At 45.3% G+C, this 18,458-nt stretch overlaps 1 pseudogene; it reads right to left on the bottom strand.

Annotated features, from left to right (window-relative positions):
* The window catches only part of Dnajb6-ps1 (DnaJ heat shock protein family (Hsp40) member B6, pseudogene 1), a 28,285-nt pseudogene extending 12,009 nt beyond the window's left edge, over positions 1–16,276 (bottom strand).
* Positions 16,277–18,458: the final 2,182 nt, after the last annotated feature.

Here is an 18,458-nt window from a genome sequence, read left to right as displayed (position 1 = left end):
AAAAGGTAGTGGTTGGCAGCATCTTCCTTGCCTGTGATGAGGTGTTCGGGGAGGTAGAGCTGGAAGTAGGTACCAGTGTGAACTTCACCAATGACCGTGGGTTTCTGATCTATGAACACTGCCCTGGGCACCTGTCTCACTGAGGAAAGTATTGAAGGAGTCATCTTTCCTCTGATGGTCTTGGCTCTTGCCATCTTGTCATAAGGCTAGGTGCCATGTTCCAGGCAGTAAGCTTCAGATGCACTCACACATGGTGGTGGTGGTTGTGGAGCAGATAGCAGAGGTGAGAAGAAAGAGAACTTGTGGGGCTGTAGAGATGGTTCAGTGGTTAAGAGCACTGTCTGCTTTTCCAGAGGTCTTGAGTTCAAATCCCAGCAACCACATGGTGGCTTGTAACCATCTGTAATGAGATCTGATGCCCTCTTCTGGTGTGTCTGAAGACATCTACAGTGTACATACAGATAATAAATAAATAAATCTGTTTTTAAAAAGGAAAGAGAACTTTCTGCTTCTTACAATGCAATTCTTAGGCAGTCAGTGTAAGGGAATTTGCTGCATTTACTACTTTTATTGAACATCATACTGGAGGTCTCTACAATGTGATATGGCAAGAAAAAGAAATACAACACATATGAATTTAAAATAAGTTTGTAGATGATATGATTGTATAGAAAAAATAACCTCATAAGTTATTTGCCAGAAACTCTAAGTATGCTGTACCATTTACTAAAAGCTATAAAAGTATTGCAGTGACCTATGAGCCAACTTGTCAGAAAAATAATAAGGGAGAGATGAAGAGAGTTGTCGAGTTGCAAAAGCAGGACAAGATCCCACCCAGCTAAGTTGATTGTTTGTGCTTATGAAGGCAGGCAGATTCCCGAGTTCAAGGTCAGCTGGAACAGAGCAAGTTCAGACCCAGGTGTGGTGGGAATGGTGATCTCGGAGCCAGCTCCCACCAAGCTAGGTTATTGTCTGTGCTTACTAAGGCAGACAGATCTCTGAATTCATTTGCAATGTTAAAAAATATGTGCTTGCTATTTCTTTTTAAGAATCAAGGGGCTGGGGTGATGGAATGCTGATTCAAGGGATAATCTAAAGGAAACCTTGAGTAAATGACTGGATTGATATGTAAATAAAAGACTTGGCTTTGGTCTGTAAGAGTTATCTGGATGAACTGTTGGTGATCAGGCTGTCAGCTTGTATCCCATGATTGACTTCAAGTCGTTTTTGTTTTTCTGCTCTCAAACACCCCTTCGTCATGGTAGAGGGACAGAACTGACTTCTACAAGTTGTTCTTTGACCTCCACTGGAACTCACCAACCCACCCACCCACTTGCACAAAAAATAAATGAATAAATAACCAATTGAGCTGTAGATTCAATTTAATGTTAATGTTAATGTTCAGGAGTCATTTTGATACAAACTGTCAAGTTGATTTTAAAATTCGTATGGATATATAAAGGGCTAAGAATAATTTTAAATTATTCTTTCTTAAGGAGTTAATCAACTTGATCTCAAGTCATTATAAAAAGCTATATTCATGAAGAAAGAATTATATTCACCTAGAAATATCCATCAGTGTATCAAACTGAAGGGCAGAGTCACACAGATATTTGAAAAGTTGACTGCTGCAGCTATAACTTATTGGCAGGCTGCTTGCCTACCATGGACCAAGGCTTGGGTTTGATACTCAGTACCTCAAAATGAATGAATGAATGAATGAATGAGCAGATGAATGGATATGAAAGGCATGTTAATTGGCTGTTAACAATGTTGCTAAGGTAGTTTATAGAATAAAAGATGATTTTTTCACTACATAACTTTTTGATGTTTTAAGTAGATGTGGTAGGTCAAGGAAACTCTCCTTGGCTTCTTAAAGACCAGTAGTTCAGAGCAGACACTAGCCACATCAGGGGACTTTGTGTGTAAAAAGACTAGCAGAGAAGGATGGACACAAGCTTTCTGCAACCAGGAGTCCTGACTCGAGGAAAGGACAGCTCCAACCTTTCTTCTGAGGGTGACATGGTTCTGGTGGAGGTGATGGCTGGTTCTTCTTATAACAGAGACCTGGGAGGTCATCTGGCCCAGAGGTTCCTTAAGATTCACAAGCTGAGTATTTGGAGCTGTTGGCTTTGGCAGACATGTCCCTCAGGAGAGGTAAGGCGTGAGCAGGGATGTCCCATGCTCCCTGCTTTGATGATGCTCACACAGCTGCAGGGGGCACCCAGAGTCATCCTGGTACATTGTATTGACATATACTGTCATCTGACTCAGTGCACACACTCAAGGAGACTGCTTTCTTCTGAAATTGAACTCTGTACTCATCCCCAGAGTCAACCGGGAGGAGTGCTGGAAAGAAAAGCCCTGAGGACTATGGCTCTCCAACAGGAGGAATTCTTAGAAAATGGTCCCCTGAGTTTCATCTCCCATTTGGGACTCGGGCATATCACTTCCACTTAATGCTCAGGTTCAATGGTGGACAAACTTGTTCCCCTGCACCCTTCACAGCACAACTGAGGCAACCTAACGTTTCCAGGGAGGATTTAACTGAAGCTTATGAAGGACAAGGAGGAAGTGGTGGGCAGTTCAAATACCTGCTCTAGACTGCTGCTGGTATGGATGGTGTGGTCACTGGGATTATTGTGAGCAAATATTCATCTCCCGCCCCTCCCACTGGCATGCAATATTCACGTCCTCACCCTCTGGCGACTGTTTTTTTGCCCAGTGGAATGTTAGTGGACATAATGTAAATAGAATTTTCTATTTATCAGGTTTGACTTTGAGCCCAGTGAGTGACCTGTCCTGAGAAGAGCTACCCTTGATCACAGTTGCCTGCAGTCAGGACTCAACAGGATACATGGCTCTGAGGCAGGCTGAGCCAAGATCGCCACCCACTGGCCCTCACTCTGCAATGTCCTTCAGCATGTTAGCCATGATTTAATTCTTTATGTAAAATTAAGCACACCCATTTCATCACCGTGCAAGTTTGCTTGTGTTCCTAATAAAGGATAAAATTGCATGGTCAGCAACCAGTTGTTTAAAATAAATGTCCTTATAATCTGGTATCAGTAAAAGTTGGCAAAAGGGAAGGCAAGTGGGGAAAAGTTTAAAACCCCTGAGTGCACCCACCATACTATCTTGTTACTATTTATGGCGAGGACTCTGGGCTTTTTATTCCTGAGTAGGGTGCAAACTTCTCCTTCAGCAGAGGGTTTCACTGAGCTGTCTAGCCAGTAAGAACCAGGTAGAAGTGGCCTGGATCAGCACCAGAGCAGTGTGGGCAGGACTTGTCCCACATCGTGCCAACTAAACCTGTCAGCACCTGCTATTATGATTCTAAGAAACAAGTCACCCAGCACTCAGTAGTCACTGTAGCTTGCTTTGCCATGTGGCTGTGGCAGGAGGACCTGCCTCTGGCCCCCACCTTCTTGCTGTAAACACGATATATTATGATGTAATCAGGCTCCCTAAGCTTTTCCACTTTTAATCCCTTTTTGCCTCAGAAAATTTTCCGTGACTCAAGATATACAAGTATATAAAATAGGAATGTAATTCAAACATTTAGGATAACAAATCATAAAGAAATATATTTTTAAACAATTGGCATACATATAATTTTGTCATATGTAAGGACAAATGCAACCATACTGGTAAAATGTGCCTTTTTAATTGAAGAATTAAATCTTAGATGAATGTCTGACACTGTGGGACACAGCACCTTCGACATTTGTCAGAGTTGACCTGTGATTTTATTTTATAATATTCAATGATAAGGCTGATGCTTTGCACAAATGCAAAGTACAAAATGACAGAAGTATGTTTAGGCTCATTTCTGAAGTTTTTTGAATTTCTGTCCTAATCCAAAGCCAAAACTCAATGATTTTTCTTAAGTGAAACTCAAGTCAGTAACCGAAACAGTTTTCTTTAATTAAATATTCAACACAACACATTGCAAACATAACCTCATTGGATTCTTACAAGCTGAGGAAACATAGTAGGAAAATACCCAAAGCCTGCTTGCATAATTAAGTCATGTTGTTTCCTGGAGGGCAGAAAACATTGTTCCTAAAGCAAAGCGACCGCAGTCTGCATCACACAGCCGCTTGGAATCTGAGCAGAGGTGTTTCAGGCAGACTAACTGCGTTGGCCTCACGTGGCTTGTTGGCAGCCATATTGGAAAGTCTGGTTCAGAATCAGAGCTGCAGCAATGGCACAGTGCAACAGAGGCAAACACCATCAGACACACCTCAGATTCACTATGTGCCTGCTTTTGAGTCTGATTTTGGTCTCTGTGTGTTCAGAAATCTTTTACTGCTAGCTTTTTGTTTTCAATTCTGTATTCAGTTGCCTCAAGCCCGAGTGTTATAAACTAGGTAGATAGTACAGCTAAGGCAGAGCCACACAGTAACACATAGTGGAGGACAAGCCCCGCCCACCTGCAGCTGCTGTGCTCCCCCAGCAGATGGGACGCTCCTGTCCTCCTCTCTCCACCTGGCTGGCCCACCTGTCTTCTCCTTCAGCATAGTTGCCGTCTTCTCAATGGCCTTCCCTAGCTGGATCAAGTCCACTCCAGAGACACTCCCATCCCTTCTTCCTAGTACTGAACAGGGGCAGTTTTACACTGTGTGAGCATTTGCTCAATGTTCATTGGTCCCCGCCCCATCCCCAGCCCCCAGTGATAGGATGCTTTGTGAGGACAACAGCATGCTCAGCTCACTTTGGCTCAACACCATGTACCCAGTCACCTACTGAATAGGCCAGGGATGTCTCCCTCCAAACATCAGAGCTGTTCCTCTTCTACACAATCTCTATTGTTCCTAAGTCCCCTCCCCTTCCCCCATCACCCCTGTGAAGTTGGAACCTTCTAGCAACACTTGCAAAGTCCCTTCTTGAGCCTCCAATGTCACAAGTGCATAAATAGAAATGGACTTTTATACTGGGAAAGGGGTAGGGGGAAGCTATTACCATCTCTATCTTGAAAGTGGGAGCACAGCCCCCTCGGTGAATAAAAGAGGAAACTGAGGCATGATGTCACGCACATTTACATAGCTGGTCATTTGCAGAAAATTGATTCAACTCTCCTCTCTTGCAATTGTGGGTCTAGGTTATTCCTCCTGTAACAATGATTCTGGCACTAAACGCCATTGGTCGGAAGCCCCCTCTTCCCTTGGTAACCCATCCTGGCTTCGGAGGCTCTGTGGGTGAATGCAGACAGTTGGGAGCCGGCCACTGGCCAGGTGTTCCTTAGCAGCTGCCACTTTCTTCCTTTGTTTTTTCTACCCTGTCTGGTTTTAACCCTCATCTGCAAGGCCACTTTGTCTAGGACAGGGAGATAATTTAGTCTAGCGTCTGTTTAGCAGTTCCCTGATTACCAGCTGAGCCTGATTACACAGTCTGTGTGCCTGTCCCAGGACAGATGTGGACTCCTGCGAGGAAGGCAGAGGGGAGATCCAGTGCGAACTACAGTCCGGAGCCTCCTTCCAGCACCTCTCCTAGGCTGGGCTAGCTGCCATTCAATTCACTTAGGCAGCCAGCATCCGGTTCCCTGCGTACTCAAAGCCACTTGCAGTTCTTTCTCTGTCCAACAGGGGGCGGAGTGTACAGACCAGATTCTGTCTCTAGACCTCAGATCCGCCCTTTCCTAAGGGTATCCTTGGATTTCCTCAGGCTTTCTCCTCTTCTGCTCAGGAGTTTAACCATTCTAGCTAGAAGTCTCAGAAAACACTTCTGAGGCACTTCCACGAGAGAAATTTTAGGTTTGGAACTCTGGTAAATCAGACGTCTTGAAACAGACACTTGAGGATGCTGCTTTTGCATAAAAGCTCTGACTCCATTCAGACCTACAGGGCAACTAGAATGCTGGTATCTGCCTTCATTTCATGCCTGCACTTAGACTGAGTCACAGTGATACGCTGTCGCTGCCGTCCTTTCCCTTTCCTGTTGGCCTCCGAGAACTTACTTATTTTCAGAGCTGACCTTGTGCCCCTAGGCTAGCACTGTACCACTGAGCTAAGTCCCCAAACCCCTGTCCCTTTTCCCTCTTGAGTCACCTTGAACTCCAGGAAGAGTGAAACCTCTCAGGACTCTTCTCATTTCACCAAATAGGCCAAGTACCCACGAAGGCAAGCCTGCTGCCTCAGCAATTAATAGCTTAGCTGTCTATCAACTTCCGACCATCTTGAAATACCTAAAATCCCAGAGCTAAGCAATGAGGGTCAGTTATGGGCAAGGCCACACCTTGACCAAGACTGCTTAGTTATACATAACTTGTCCTCTTGTCCTCTATTTAAACCTAAACCCCAGTCAGAAGCCCCTGAAAGTAGACTCGGGCACACTGGATCCTGTTATGTACTCATATGTCCTAAGTGTCCACATTGAACAAATCCTCTCTGTTTCTTACTGTTACCCATCTCCTTAATTGGCAAGTCAGGGATAGGCAAGCAAGTGTAGCCCTATGGTAGTTGCTGGAACCCAAACTTTTGAATTAAAATTTTTAGTAACAAGCTGGGCATGGTGGTGAATGCCTGTAATCTTAGCCTTCGGAAAGCAGAAATAGTTCAAGGCCATCCTCAGATGAATAGCGAATTTGAAGTTAACCTGGATTATAGGAGACATCATGAAGAAAAAATAAGAAATAAAAAGAACAGAACACAAAAGCAGGTGCTGGAGCGATCACGGAGCAGTTAAGAGCTCTCGATGCTATTACAGAGGACCTGAGTTTGATTCCCAGCACCCACCTTTGTCAGTTCACAACTGCCTGTAACTCGAGCTCCAGGGGATCCCACACCCTTCTGCCTCTGAAAGCATCATCACATGTGTGCGTGTGTGCATACCCACACATAGGCACACACATAAATAAAAATTAAAAATCTTCAACAAATCGATAACAGTACCACACCAGGAGCTCTCAAAATAGAGACAGATAAACAGGCATTCTCATAGTGGGGACCCAGGAGAGGGAAGAGGGTGACCGAAAGGCTTGGCCATGTGTCTTAACAAGAATGGCTGGCCTTTACTATGCACAATGGGATAACCCAAAGAGGCATAAAGCCCAATGCTGTGAGGAGGGAGGAACAGTTAACCCGCCCTGGGGGCTGGGAAAATGGCAGGTGATCATTGTACCCAGAAGGCTCTCTGTGAAGGCTTGGAGTAAGAGGAGTGGAAGGACAGGCTGGGTTGAGATTGGAGGGCCAAGAATGTATGGAACAAGCAGTTTATCGTGAGGTAATGGAGTTGCATGTGTCAACACCTGACTGAAGGTGAAAGGGCTCATGGGGCTTCTGTAAGAAAATACCCCTTCTGTGTGACAGGTAGTTTTCCTGGAGCTTGTGTCACATTGCAAACAAACTTTAAGAGAATACTTCTAAGGCCGCTTTCAGAAAGTGCTATCAGGGTGTGGCTGTGAGCCTCTTCCAACAGGAAAGATGTGCAGACACCCACTAAGCTCTTGCCATGTGCCCAGACACTGGGAAAAGCCTTGTAATGCAGGTAGGAAGGCAGAGAAAAACACGGGGACCCCAAAGTCTGCTTGAAGCCTATGTCCTGTTAGGAATCAAGAACTCCAACACACGCAATTAAAGTTTATTCAAGGCTTGTTTTTTCTCCCCAAGCTGTAAACCTTAATTCTCTAAGACTCACCAGAAACACTATTCGCAGTTACAGGACAGGTCCTAGTCCCCCAGTGGTTCCTGGTTTTATATTACCTGCTTGTAATGTCATCTAAGTCACCTTTGGAGCCACCATATAATCTCAACAGTCAAATGACAATAGAGGTAGAGACAGGAGGAGTCTTTTAGAAACCCATGGGACAATAGTCAGCGCTGTGACAAGAAAGACACTCCTTTGAGAAGTCCATACCCAAGCTCAAGGTCACACTTAACTCTCCTCCCTGTGAAGGTCTACAAACCCCTGTGTTTAAGAGCTATGTTAAAAAATGTCTTTCACTAAGTCTGATTCTACTTCATGCTGGCTCATCTCAGAATTCTCTTCTCAGGCAAAGGCAACAATCTGGCTTTACGTAAGCCAAGGTCCCTAAAAGATTAAGGGGGACTCTTTAGGTTGCAGTTCTGGGCTGTCTCTTGCTATGCTGCCATGGCCACTTGGATGTGTCCACTTAACCCCTAAAGCAACAAGAGGAGACAGCTGTGACTTTCATCACTGTCATAAGGCAACCAAAGAGAATGCCTACAGCGAGTGGCTGGATCTTGGTGAGTAGTCTACTTTACAGCAGATCAAACTGTTTAAGGAACTATCTGTTGTTTGGGAGACAGGACCCTGAGTTACAACTGGGAGTCGCACAGGGCAATGAGCACAGGCGGTCTAACATGTTGCTGAAAACCTCTCTTAGGTGAATATGTAAAGAAGAAACTCTTTCAGAGCAGGGCAGTAGTAGTCAGATATGGAACATTGGGAATCTGGAGCCCTAGAAAGACCAGACTGATGAGTCACAATTCCTTCAGAGAGGATTTGACCAAACTGTACATGTAAGGAACCAAGCCATCCTGAGTGCCAGACTCTGGAGAGAAAGAGCTGTGTGTCTACAAATGACCTTTTGTGGGTACCCGTGGCCTAGAGCCAAGGCCTTCCAGTCTTCCTTGTGCTTTCAACTGAGGCAGGAGAATACTGCAAAAGAGGTCCAGGTGAGCTCCAGAAGATATTACACAAAGGCTGTATAACTGACAGAGGAGAAGAACCTGGTTGGCAAAGAGAAAGGCTGCAGCTTTCCTCCATCCCGTTCCTCCATGTCCCTACGCCTCACTGGCCCTCTTTGCCCAGGCTAAGGAGAACTGACTGGCGCAGTGCAGAGGCACACTTGTGTCTGAAGGTGACCTGTGACTCATTACAAACAAAGCATATTTCCCTGGGTGAAGATTTAAGATGCTAATGAGACATGTGATGCATGAAATTGTATGTAGAACTCCATATAGAAGACAGAGCATGATCAAGAAATCCTGTGTTTGGCAGATGACCTCAAAAGACAGATGTGTGACATATAAGACCCCATTCTTTGGACAGCATTGCAATTGAGTTACTAAACTATTTCTTTACTCTGGCCCATGTCTTCCTCTTGGATGTAGGTGTGCCATCTATTAATAAGCAGCCCCTGCTAATGTCCATGTGTCTTTATCCAACTCCTTGTTTGGGGACACAAGAGCCTGGAATCCCCCCGGGGGGATATTCACTAATATCCCGACCACCATTCGCTGAATACCTTCATGAACTCAGCGATTATAACTTAAATTCCCTTTTTCTTTTAAAATAAAGTTTAAGCTAAATTTTTATGTGTGTGAGTGTTTTGCCTACATGGATACATGTGTCCCAAATTCATGCCTGGTACACAAGGAGGTCAGAACACGGCATCAGATGCCCTGGAGCCAGAGTTACAGATGGTTGGGAACCATAGTATGGGTGCTTGGAACTGAACTAGAGTTCTCTGCAAAAGCAACAGGCGCTTCTAACAGCTGAGCCATCTTTCTAGGCCCCTTCCCCATCTTTTTACAACAATATTCAGTGGTCCTATGATGACAGTGCCTTAGGGTTTCTATTACTGTGTTAACGTACCATCGCCAAACTCGACTTGGGAAGGAGAGGGCTTATTTCAACTTACAACTTTTAGCTTATGCTCCACCATTGAGAGAAGTCAAGAAAGGAACTCAAAGGACGATGAACCTAGAAGCAGGAATAAAGTAAAACCGCTGGAGGAATTCTTGCTGACTTGTTCACCTTGGCTTACTCAGCCTGCTTTCTTACAACATCTGGGACTACCTACCCATGAGTAGCATTACCACAAGGGGCTGCATCCTCCGACATCCATCGAATCAGGAAAATGCTCCCACAGACTTGCCTACAGGTCAATCTGATGGAGGCATTTCCCTTATTTAAGATTCCCTCTTCCCCAAGATGTCTAGGTTTGGTCAAGTTGATAAAACCCAACCAACACAGTCTCACAGTCCTGGGCACAAAAATATCTTTACCTTGTTATTCAGACACCTAAGACAACACATGTCTCCCAGCAAGCAGACCCCAGAGTTTGCCTGTGCTAAAGACCCTTGCAAGGGCACTTTCAAATCCCTGCAACAACACTGCACCCTACTACACTGAAAGCATCAATCTCCACCCCTGGGCTTTCGGGCCTTTCTAACCACCCTTCCTGGTTGTGGAACCTTGTAATCCCCTTTCTGCTCCTCCCCTTCTGCAGTTCCTCTGTGGTGGGCAGCCAATGCAGAGCCCTCTTTATGTGGCTGCCCTTCCCCCTTCAGATAGGTGATAAAAGTATTAAACAGGACTAGTCCCACCCCGACCCTGCTGTGCCCTGCCAGACGCCTCCCCTTGAGATGAGCCGCCTCTTAATCACTGGCCTTTCTTCTGTGCAGTTGTTTGTCCAATTTACATCTGCCCTCAGCTGGCTACCCTGAAAGCGTTGTGAGCCTACACCCGGCTTGCCTAGCAAAAGTCTGAGTCTACATCTTTTTCCATTCAGCAGGAAGCAATACCAGCGAAGCCTGAGCGGCTTGCACTGAGCACACCACCACTTGAGGTCATCTGGGAAGTTGACTGTTTCATTTCTAACAGGTCACTTGGAGCCTTGAGTTCATGGTTTAACAATTGCTGACAAAGGATAAAAATTGTCCTCTGTCTCCTTTTGATCACAAACTCGAGCTGGGGACTTATTATGTCAGGAAAGTAACCTGACCTGAATAATAACAAATGCCAAGATATGTTTGATGCAACTCGAAGGATCGATTATCCTCTGGAAAAGCTTTGTCATTTGAGACAAATATCCCAGTCCTGTTTGGAGACCCAGCAATAAAGAGGCCAAGCATGGCCAGAGAGATGTCTCAGAGGGTAAAATGCCTGCTGTGCCAGCCTGACAGCCAGAGCTGTCTCTGAGTCACTACAGGAAAGAGAGGTGCTGCTCCAGAAAGCTGGGCTCTGAGTCCAGCTTTGGTGCATGTTCGCGTGCGCGCATGCATGCGCGTGCGCACACACACATGCACACACACACTCACACACACGTGTGCACATGTGTACACATAGACATGCACACAGACACACAAGCATACAGACGTACTCTCTCTCACACACACACATACTCACACACACATGTGCACATGTGTGCACATAGACATGCATACACACACACACACTCCCAGCCTCTCTATCTCAAACACACAAACACACACATGCACAAAGGCATACACACACTGACACATACACTCCCCCTACACGCCTGCACACAGACATACTCTTTCACACACATATGAAATAATAAACAAATAAACACAAACATACAGTTTTAAAACTAAAAATGAAAGAGGCCAGGCCGTCCGTTTTGTGTGTATTGGGAAGGGGGATTTTTCACTGTTCTGAAACCCTGGGATACACTTCATTTCTCAGCATGTGTTCTAACGTTAGAAGGGACTAGAAGCATAAATGTCTCTCTCCTGAGCAGGGCTCTCTTCTTCCTTACTTTCCTGAGGACACGCACGTGAGATTGGAAGCTCATGTGCCCCAACCCATGAGAAGTACCCCCACCCCACCCCGCCCCCAAGTGTCCTCATCCCAGTAGTGAGGATAGGCAGAGACAGAAAATCAAGAGGACCAACAACTCTATAACCCTGTGAATTAACTCACCAGGACAGACAATCTCGTTTCATTCTCTGAAACCTTATCCTTTTCTTCAAAATATCATGGACTCCTCAGACTTTCAGAAGGATTGGAAAGGGGGCGATTTCAACATTCAGACCATACTTTTAACTTTTTGTGACTTCGTTTTCTTGGTCAGGAATGCTCCAATGGACAAGATCACTCACACCGAGAACTGGAATCATAGTTTTTATTATATCACATTGAAATGAAGGAGCTCGCACTACTCCAGCTCTTCATCTTCGAGGTTTTTAACTCTACTACATATAAGGGGAAATAACCAACTAGTCCACAGAGTAACGTCATCTGTCTCTGCACATTTACTTCTATACTCGTAAGATAACGTTATACACGATGAAAGAATGTCTGAAAATAATACATTGAAAAAAAGTATATTTTTCAGATTTTTTTTAAATAGTGATTGCCTGTGTCCTGTGTTAGGTAGAGACATGGGTGGGGTTTTTTGTTGTTTGTTTTGTTTTGTTTTGAGTGTATTTCTAAAACCATCCATAAATGCCAGCTCTCTGGTTAGCGGTCGCATTGATATGGTGATGTCTGTCCTCAGCAGGGCTTTCTTTGTATCTCCTACTTGGGGTCTCAAAGGCAATGGAGTGGGAGCTGTCCCTTTTCTGAGTCCCTGAAGCCCAGGTTGTGTTTGTGTATGGGGAGAGTTAATGAGAACAGAATGCCTTTCTTTCCCCAGCTTCCCCAACCCCATCTGTTCAAACAAAAGGCTGAAAGGGAAAGAGAAGGAGACCCTGCTGGTCAAGGGGGGAGGAATAATAACATATATCCTTGGGCAACATTTCAGCACATGCAACCCTTTTACACTGAGCTTAAGCTTTTATTCAGACAAAAGAAGTCAGGCCAATGTCATTTTTTATTTAAAAAAAAAAAACAAATTAAAAAAAAAAAAAGAAACTACATTAGGCCCAAAGGCTTAGGTTATTTTTTTTCCTTCCAATGACTACATTTATAAGTCTAGATTGGAAAAAGAAAATATAAAAAGGACGAAGAAAGAAGCACATTTGATTGTTGTGAAATGTATAGAGTGACCCACCTGTGTGGGCCGCCGTACAAGACTAATCTCACTGACTTTGCGTGAAATTCAAATACAGCGGACTCAGGCTGCAACGATGGGGAGGAGAAGGAAGCACATCCCTTACATTTTTGGGGGGGGGGTTAGGGGGTGGGTTTGACATTGGTCTTCCCCATGGCTGAGCCAAAGTCAGATACCTGCAGACTTGTCCTTTTCTCTTTCTTGGAAAGTGTCTAACAGATCCTGTTTCCTCTAGAGTTCACGCTGATGTTTGCACTCTTGTGAGAAGAGACTCAGGAACGGTTACTGTTATGAAGTTAAGATGTTTAGGTTTTGTGATGGTTTGTAAATGCTTAGCCCAGGGAGTAGCACTATTAGAAGGTGTGGCCCAGTTGGAGCAGTTATGTCTCTGTGGGTGTAGGCTTTAAGACCCTCATCCTAGCTAGGGTCTTTTCAGAAATGGTCAAGAACTGCCTGAAAGTCAGTATTCTGCTGGCAGCCTTCAGATGAAGATGTAGAACTCTCAGCTCCTCCTGCACGAGGCCTGCCTGGATGCTGCCATGTTCCCACCTTGATGATAATGGACTGAACCTCTGAATCTGTAAGCCAGCCCCAATTAAATGTTGTCCCATAAGAATTGCCTTGTACATGGTGTCTGTTCACAGCAGTAAAACCGTAACTAAGACAGGTTTCTACATATTTAAGAAAAGGAAAAGCTCATTTTGGGGAAGAGTTTTAGATATCCTTTACATGTTATCATGAGGCTGGAGAGATGACTCCGAGGTTAAGACCACTGGCTGTCCTCCCAGGGGACAGGGGTTCCATGCCCAGCACCCATGTGGCAGTTTGCAACATCGGTGACTTTCACTCTTGGGGATCTGATAGCCCCGTCTACCTCCGCAGCCACCAGGCCCAAATGTGGTGCACAGACATATATATGCAGGCAAGCACTCACACACATAACAGTAATACATTTTTAAAAGGAAGATTACTACAGGATCTCCTAGGAACTAGCATCACCCAAGAAAGTTTTATAAGGAAACACATTGAGACCCTGGGAGAAGAGCCATCAGTGGCTAATGCAGCAAGCCAGCTCAGAAAACTGGGGATACATGGACTCTGAAAGGGGGAGATGACTCAGAACTGATGAGGAATTTTGGAAGTTCAGTGAAGCACAGCTTGACCATCTTGGTGACATGCTTTTTCGGAAATGGTCAAGTTCATTGTATTGTCGGCAATCAATTATGCACACAAGCAAAGGGAAAGCAAAGAGGGGACAGTCACAGAGGGGACTAACAAAAGGCCGACCTCATCAGCTTCCACATACTCTGTCTTTCTGTCATTGTCTCTCTGGCTCTGTCCATCTCTGTCTCTCTCTGTCTCTCAGTTTCTATCTCTCTCAGCCTCTGTCTCTCAGCCTCTCTATCTCTACCTCTATCACTGTCTCTCTCTGTCTCTGTTTCTGTCTCTCTGTTTCTCTCTATCTCTTAGTTTCTATCTCTCTCTGCCTCTGTCTCTGTCTCTCTATCTCTGCTTCTATCTCTGCCTCTCCACCTCTGTCTCTCTGTGTGTCTCTCTCTTTGTCTCCCTCTTGTGTATTTGTGCATGTGTGTCTGTGTGTTTGTGTTGAGAAGCCAGCCCAGGGCCTTGCACAGGCTAAGCTTTATTTACCACTGAAGGGCATCACCAGTTGTTTTTGTTTTTGAACACAGCATTTTCTTTCCTCATTATTTATTTTTGCATGGGCTAATTTTAAAATGCACCCTTATTCCCCAGGTACCCAGGCTGGTGTTGGCCCAGAATGAAAACCACGCCCTGCTGGTCCACAGGGGATGTGATCCTCCACATAATAGCAGAGCGGGATTTATTTGCCCTCCCCGCTTCCCTCCTTTATCCCTGAAGGAAAGTAGGAATTCCAACTCACTGGCTTTGCAGAAGAGATGTGTTCTTGAATTCTTGGCTACAAAAGAAATTTGTGTACTACCAGAGTTAGTTTTCCAGGAATCCTCATCAATAAACAAAAGTGTCACACACATCGTGTGCTGCCTCTCCGAGGGTGAGGTGGGGAGAGCAGTCAAACTTTAAGAATGCTGGAAGTCTAAAGATAGCACTGTGCATTCAGAGGGGCCCCATGCCTCCTCCTCACAAGGCCAGAAGGGCCAACACACCTGTCACAGGAGGTGGCTAACAAAAAGTGTGGCAAATGTGTTGGCTCATGGTGTCATATGATGAGACCTCAAACTGAAGACCAACAGACCCAGGGAAACTCTATTTTTTCTTAGGATCTATAAAAAATGGCCAACTGTGGGGAAACGTGATTGGCTATAACCCAGTGGGAGTTACCTGGTGGCAGTTCTCCTGGGAGTAAAGCTGGGCTCCTCCTGGAATGAGAGCTTAAGGAAAACCACTGAAAAGACCATTCCTCTCTTACTCCTAAGGCAGGACCCAACTCAAAATAAAGACGTTGAATATTTGTCAAGAATAACACAACAGCTCTTTGCCCCTGGTGTCTCTCTCTCTCTCTCTCTCTCTCTCTCTCTCTCTCTCTCTCTCTGTGTGTGTGTGTGTGTGTGTGTGTGTGTGTGTGTGTGTGTGTGTTGGATAGCTTTCTGTCAATTTAATACAAACTAGAGTCATTTGAGAAAAGGAACCTCAATTGAGAAAATGTCCATCCAGATTGGCCCGTGGGAGCATTTTCTTAATTAAAATGATTGATGTGGGACAACCCAACCCATTGTGGGTAGGGCCACCCCTGGGCTCGTTGTCCTGAGGTACATAAGAAAGCAGACTGAGCGAGACATGGGGAGCAAGTCAGTAAGCAGTACTCCTCCATGGCTTCTGCTCCAGTTTCTGCCTCCAAGTTCCTACTTTAAGTCCCTGCCCTGACTCCCTTTGATGATAGACTGCTTTGTGAAAGTGTAAGCAAAATAAACCATTTCCATTCCAAGTTGCTCTTGGCCATGGTATTTTATCACAGCAATAGAAACTCTGACTGAGACTCTGTGTGTTTGTGTGTGTGTGTGTGTGTGTCTCTGTGTGTGTGTGTGTGTGTGTGTGTGTGTGTGTCTGTGTGTGTGTGTGTGTGATGTATGTGTGCACACGGTGTGTGTGGTGTGGGAGTTATATATGTTGTGGGGTATTGTCTGTGGGGGAATGGTCTCTCTGTGTATGTATGGTATGTGTTGTGGATATAGAGTGTGCGTGTGTGTGTGTGGTGTGTGACTTCGTGCATATGAGTGGAGTGCCTGAAGAGTTCGTAGATGGTTGTGAGCTGTGCTGTGTGGGCACTGAGAGCTGAACTCTGAACCTCTGTAACTGCTAGACTATCTCTCCAGTACCCCACCCCAACCCACACCAACATGGATCATAAGACCCCCATGGACCTTTCTAAGTTGTTAAGAGTGCCTTTTGTTTCCGTAGAAGCCTCGGATCATTTGATCACTCCTAAGTTTATACTAATGACATGGCTCAAGATGGGATCTTAGATGACTTCAAGGGAGGGAAGAATCAAGCCAGAGGCACCAAACTTCTCAACCCTACATCCTCACCTCTGAGGAGAGCAGGGGTGCCAGAGATGAAGTTCAACCCCATGGCCAATGATTTAGTCAATCACAGCTATGTAATGGAAGCCTAGGTAGGAACTCCAGTTGCTGACTGCAATTGAAATGCGGGAAGATTGACAGCCCCGCCTCCCAGGAGAGTGAGGAACCATGAGTCCTCTGGAGCTGTGTTCTTCCATTTGGCTGTTTGGGAATTAAAGCTCTTCGTCATTGTCAAAGGACCAAAGTACAGCCATTTAGAAATCTAATAGACTTTACTTTTAATTCCAGAACCAAACAACACTTCACAGGGCCAACTTAAAGAGGTTGGTTTCACACACAAAGAAGGGCTGTGGGGAAGAGAATCTAAGGAAAACCATCAGCTGTTAGTTATTTCCCACGTAAGCAAGGAAACTGAGGCAGAAATGTCAAGCTCAAGCTTGTACACAGGTGTGTGTGTCCCCCTTTCCTGTGGTGTGTGAGTGTGTGTGCGTGTGTATGTGTGTCTGTGTGTGTGTGTGCTAGGTGTGTGTTCATCTGTGGTGTGTGTGTGTGGTGTGTGTGTGTGCATCTGTGGTGTGTGTGTGTGTGCATCTGTGGTGTGTGTGTGTGTCTCTGTGTGTGTGGTGTATGTGTGTGTGTGGTGTGTGTGTGCATCTGTGGTGTGTGTGTGTGTCTGTGGTGTGTGTGTGTGTGTGTGTCTGTGTGGTGTGTGTGTGTGTGTGTGTGTGTGTGTGTGTGCTAGGTGTGTGTTCATCTGTGGTGTGTGTGTTATCTGACATTTGTTTCTGTTTTAGGCATGATCTTGGTGCACAACCCAATTGACCTTGAATTTAAAATCCCCCCGGTTTGCCTTCTAAGTGCTTGTATTACATGCCAGCGTCACCAGGTCTGGCTGGGTTACATTTTGTACTAAGGACTATGGCAGGGGGAGCTTCATTATCACAGTAGGTAAAACTAGTTGTTTGCCATAATATCCCCTGAGGTCAGTTAGACAGCTTAACCACAGCATGGAAACAACATGGAACTTTAATATGAGTGACGCCATTGTGATTTTTAGTCTGCTTTGTGTTTGGCCTGGTGCAGAGGCTCTTTCTAAAACAGTGGCTGGCTCTAATTTTTATTTAACACGACAAGACGTTATTTGCCTAGCATTTCCAGTGAATTCTGTGAATTGCTTAGTAAACCATGGAACCAAAATGCTGTCTTGATTTTAAGTACAGAAATCCTGGGAACCACAGTCCCTGAGTTTTGGCAGTGAGAGTGTTTAGGGGTTATGGCTATGGGCACTCACTGCTAACTTTGCCCTTAGCCTGTGTGACCTTAGAGCTGAATTATAAGGCACTCAATTGTCTGGAGGATTAGTGCAAGAGGACAGCATATCTTTGGGCAGGCCATGGTCCGTGATATTAGGGCACCCACTCTGTGCCAGGCGCAATACTGAGTGCTTTATATGTACTGCCCATTCTACGTATAAGAAACTGAGGCACACAGTGGGTAATTTCAGTGCTACACAGCTGGAAAAATTGTGAACTCAAGCAATTTGACTCCAGAGCACATGCTGGAAACCACACCCCCATTCGGTCCCCTACTCCTCAGCTCCACCCTTTGGATCCTCAAGCAGCTGGTGGCAAATACTGAGGAATATGGAAACGCTTTCTCCTGGGATGCTCCACCAAAGAGGCTGTGGTGGTAGCCAGTTCCCTGAGACGGAAGGGATACCACCTGTCTCATCTTGACTGAGACATTAAGTGTGAAATTCCTCAGACTGGCTCGGTGCCGTCGCCAAAATCAATATTCATTACAGCCGCATGCATGAACAAAAGTTAATCATGAGGAGGACCCAGAGGCTGCTCCCAAATTGGTTCTGCTCAAAAGGGAGGATGGCATTCACTGAAGCACACCTTCCTTCCTTTTTGCCATAGGAAGACGGAGCGAAGCAGAAACTTCTATTCCTATGAATGGACCTAAAGCGCCCCGCAGCTGCCCCTTTGCCCCCTCATAGTTCTTCATATGTAAAGTATTTTCTATTTGGAAGACAAAGCAAAACTAGATTAATGGTAGGACTGGTGACCCCCATCTATAGAGGGCCTTGGCCTCTCCTGAAAATTCTTAATAGAGTTCTTTCCCTTTAATTGCATGGTGCAATCTTTGGGGGCCCATCCATCTCCATGCAGGCTCCAGGCATTAGCCTCTCTTTGTAATATGGTTCTGCCTGAGTGTGGAATCAGCTG

The sequence above is a fragment of the Rattus norvegicus genome, chromosome 2 (genome assembly GCF_036323735.1).
Source record: "Rattus norvegicus strain BN/NHsdMcwi chromosome 2, GRCr8, whole genome shotgun sequence".
Classification (NCBI taxonomy): Eukaryota; Metazoa; Chordata; class Mammalia; order Rodentia; family Muridae; genus Rattus; species Rattus norvegicus.
This window is presented reverse-complemented; position numbering and strand designations above follow the sequence as displayed.